This window comes from Solanum tuberosum, unplaced genomic scaffold (genome assembly GCF_000226075.1).
Source record: "Solanum tuberosum cultivar DM 1-3 516 R44 unplaced genomic scaffold, SolTub_3.0 scf00093, whole genome shotgun sequence".
NCBI classification, from domain to species: domain Eukaryota; kingdom Viridiplantae; phylum Streptophyta; class Magnoliopsida; order Solanales; family Solanaceae; genus Solanum; species Solanum tuberosum.
Window position 1 is genome coordinate 1549298 of NW_006239018.1, and position 4928 is coordinate 1554225.

The following is a 4928-nucleotide window of genomic DNA, read 5'->3' on the forward strand; positions in this document are numbered from 1 at the left end:
GGTTCTTGCATTAAATGGTTTCAAACAATCTATTATGATTATATTATGGTTTAATTGATGTTTCTAGGTGAAAAAATTCCATGGACCCATGATCTCCTTAAATCTCTAAGTTTGGCTTATGAAGTGGGTTTTATGATAATGCTTGGGTATTGATGGAATTGTACTTAGATTGAATTGTATTATTGATTCCTATTGTTATCTATATCTATTGTTGGTGGATTGTTGGTGTATGGATGAGTTGAGAATTATGGCCTTGTAGGCAAGTCATGGGTAAATTCCCTTGTGATGTTAGAATTGTTGAGAATTGGATAATGGTGATTATGGCTTTGGAGAATGGTAAGTTGACCTACTTTCATGCTATATTGAAATTGTTCTTGTTTGGATTGATCCACTTATGGTGGAGGTGTGTACTTATTGAATGTGTATTGATTATGGCCTTGAAGGCATTATATGAGTGTTATTGTATTGTTATATTATTATATATGAATGAGGCTATATGTAAAGTCCTATATGAAGCTATATGTGAAGGTATGATGTGAATGAGTTTATGTGATCTTGTGATGATCCTATGTAAAGTGGATAGCATTGTGAGTTAAAGTATGATTTCTCATGATGTATATATGAAATGATGTTGGATTATGAAGTATCCTTAAATGAAAATGTTGTGACTTGGTTGGTAGACTAAAGTGTCCCTCCTTGTTACTTAAAGTCTTGAATGCATGAATGTGTGAAATGGGCAAAACTAAGAAATGGTGCCCTTTCATAAGTCTAGCTTTCCTAAGTAAATGTAAAACCATGAAATCGGTAGACCTAATGGTGGTAGCCCTTCTCATGTGTGAAATGATGAACCTTGGACCGGCAGGCTTAAGGCACCCTTAATGAAAAATCGGTAGGCCTAAGGCACCCTTCCAGGGGGATTTAATGAGCTATCCTTATGAACCTTGATTGGCCATGACTAAGAAATGGGGCCTTTCTTGGGAAGAGGTACTATGAGTTGGTTGAACTAGAAAAGGAACCTTCTCTAAGTACATATGTGATTGAATACTCTATGGGAAACAAGGCTAGCACCGAGTGGATGTGGTTAGGAAGGTGGCCTAGTTGAGTATGAGATTAGGCACAATGAACTTCCTTGGACATCCCCTAAACCATGTGCCTACATGGGTTGCTTACTAGTTCTACCTTTGGCAAGAAGAACAACCTCCACGGAGTAGGATAGACTCCGGATTCCATACCTAGCTAGTATGGTCTATGTCGGTTATGCCTATTCCCATCATGTGGGATGTGCACTCTAGTTATTGGATAGGTTCTACAACGTGTAGGTAGTAGTATGGGATGCTATCTACACATGGCACGAGTAGGCTTTGAAGATACTAAAGTGAGTTCCCTAAGTCTAACGACTATTATGTGAAAGTCCCCTTATGTGCTTGAATGTCTCCAAAAATGGTTTCTTAAAGAATGTTGGTCTATTGATGTTATGTTGTAAAGGAAATGTCCTTATCTAAGGTAATCTTGAGGAACACTTAAGTGTGCTTGAAGAGGTTGTATGGGCGGTCACTTCTTGTCTTACTCAAGTGTGTCTTAAGGTTATATTAGGTAGAGGTCCTATGGTAATGAAATGGCATGTGTTCCTTTAAAGTTAAGCATGGGTTGTATATGAATATATGTTGAGTATGTATACGGTTGGCTATGGTTTTATATGTGAACATTGACTTAGTATGTTATATTGTAATGGTAAATTTCCTTATCTATGGTAACCCTTAGGAATACTTAGGTGTATATGAAGAGATTGTATGGGCGGTCACTTCATGTTTCACTTAAGTGTGGCTTTGGGTAACTTGAGATAGAGGTCAAGAAATGATGAAAAGGCTTACTTGTATTTTTTTTCATGAAGTTTTACCAAATGACATAAAAGCATGTTTCTCCAATAAACGTCCTTTTTAGCATGTTTTTGCATGGCTTCCATACTTAGTACTTAATTGTGCTAACCCCTTTCTTTCCCTTTTTGGACTAAAGTGTAGGGATTTGGAGATGATGACATGTCATGGCTATTTGATAGGTTTCTAAGTGTTGAAGATGAAGACTTGGTGAGTCCTCATAGATTCGAGGACAATACCCAATATGTTCTTTTATGTCTTTTTTGTATTGTTTGAGTTGTGTACGGGATTAGTCCCGAATTTTGTACTCTAAAGTATTAGATGGTTATGAGACATCATGTATAAAGTCTAGAAAGTCTTCCGCTTGCTATTTTTTTTATGCAATGTTTTCTTGGTAAAGAAAGTTTTAAATTCATTATGGTTTTAGTGTATATGCGATGAATGAATGCTAAGTGGTTACGACTAGGGGGTGATCCCGGGTCGTGACAAAGATGTAGCGTTACTTGCAGTTTCTCCTTAGCCTGTGGCACCATCACCGGAAGCCCCCCCTCTCAGAAAGACTTCAAGAACCATCAGGGAACCTTCTTGGATGCTGGACTACACCATCTTCACAAAGAAGCACAGTACTAGACATCCTTTGGCCAACTATCTGAATTATGACAATGCAACTCCTTGCTATAGGAGTTACTTGAGCAAATTCTTTGTTCCTATTGAGGAACCAAAACACTACAGACAGGCTGTAAAGGATGAGAGATAGATCCAAGCAATGCAGCAGGAAATCCAAGCTCTTGAAGATAACAAAACTTGGCTAGTTGTTGACTTACCAAAAGGGATGAATACTGTTGGCTCAAAATGGGTGTATAAAGTCAAATATAAGGCCAATGGTGAGGTGGAGAGATTTAAAGCCAGGTTGGTGGCAAAAGGATATAGCCAACAAGAAGGGTTGGATTACCATGACACATTCTCACCAGTTACCAAGATGGTGACTGTAAGGTGTGTGATTGCATTGGTTGTATCTAAAGAATGGAACTTATATCAAATGGATGTCTATAATGCCTTCCTTCAAGGTGATCTAGATGAAGAGGTGTACATGGAAATGCCTGAAGGTTTTAGACAACCAGGAGAAACTAAAGTGTGCAAATTACTTAAATCATTATATGGTCTTAAACAAGTTTCTGGGCAATGGAACTTGAAGCTCACAAGTGCTCTATTGGCTACTGGTTTTACCCAGAGTACTCATGATTACTCCTTGTTTACACTAAGAAGAGGTGAAGCTTTGGTTCTTATTCTTGTTTATGTTGATGACTTGCTAACACGGGAAATAATGAACAACTTATCACTGAAGCCAAGAGCAGCCTACATAAGGAGTTCAAGCTAAAAGATTTGGGTGAGCTCAAATATTTTCTGGGAATTGAGGTACTAAGATCTCCCAAAGGTGTTATTTTGAATCAAAGGAAATAAATTTTAAAGCTTATTGCAGATTCAGGACTTACTGGTGCAATGCCAGCAGCCACTCTTATTGAATCCAACCTAAGACTTACTTCAGTAGAACATGACTTAGTAACTGGCTTCACTGAAGATGAGGTTCTACATGACATTACTCCTTATCAAAGATTGATTGGGAAGCTTATCTATGCAACCATTACAAGGCATGATATCAGCTATGCAGTACAAACTCTTAGCCAATCCATGCAGTCTCCCAAGAAGTCAAATTGGGATGCAGCTACAAGAGTAGTCAAATATTTGAAGGGCACAATAGGTCAAGGGGTCTGGTTGCAAGCTAAACCTGCCAATATGCTCACCTGTTGGTGTGATTCTGATTGGGCATTTTGCCCCAACACAAGAAGGTCCATTACAGGATATGTAGTCAAGTTTGGTGAATCATTGATGTCTTGGAAGTCTAAAGGAGTTCAGCTGAAGCTGAATATAGAAGCATGGCTTCAGCTGTTTCTGAAATCACTTGGTTGCTATCTATTCACATGTCTGTCACCATCTTTAGTGACAGTAAATCAGCCATCTAACTAGCAGCCAACCCAGTCTTCCATGAGAGAACCAAGCACATTGAAATAGATTGTCATTTCATCAGAGATAGGATCAAGTCAGGCATGGTTGAGGCTGTTCATGTTTCCACATAGCAACAGGTTGCAGACCTACTAACAAATGGATTGAGTCAAGCTCAACATTCAATCTTCTAACCAAGCTTGGTGTGCTCAATGTTTTGCACCCTTCAGCTTGAGGGGGTGTGTTCGAATGTGCATTATTGTATAATCAGTTTTTACTGTTAGAATTGGATTACTGTTTTCATTCAAATGTTAATTAATTAGTTAGTTGAATGTATGAGCTGGCAATATGGTTAGTTGAGTTAGTTAGTCACGTCATTTTGATGTGATCCTTCTAGATTAATTCTCCCATCTATAAAGCCTTGTATCTTCATCATTTTGTAACTAATTCAATACATGAAATAAAATTCTCTCCCTCTTTTCTAACTCTGTTCCTTCTCGTTCATCCATGGCAGAAGGATGATTGAATTTCGAGTTTTCTACATTTGAGTTTCTAGTTATTTCACGATTTATTTATCCATTTGTTACTTTTTTAAAAAAAATCTTAAGCTGAAATTCGCATTGTGATTATAAAAAGTTAAATATCACTATGTTAAAATTATTGAGATTAATTGGGCCAAATTGGACGGATCAAGACCCAACCCGTTTTTTAGCCCATTTGAATCCAACCCATTTGAGCCCAAACTAAACTTGAGCGGGTCAAGATCCAACCTGATTTCTATTTCAACCCGTTTTAATATCTTTAATTTCAACCCAACCCACCCATTTGGCACTCCTAACTACTGGCCAGACACGAGTTTTTGGCTAAAAGCATCCCTCAAATATACACTAAATTTAAACAACATCCTTTTACTACCACAATGAGCAAAAAACATCCCTTAACTATCCTAAAAATGGCCAAATTCACCCTTCCATCTTTTTTCTTGATAGAAACTAACGGTTAAATTCATTTCTTTTCATGTAAATGAAGCTAGAATTAACTATGGATAAATAT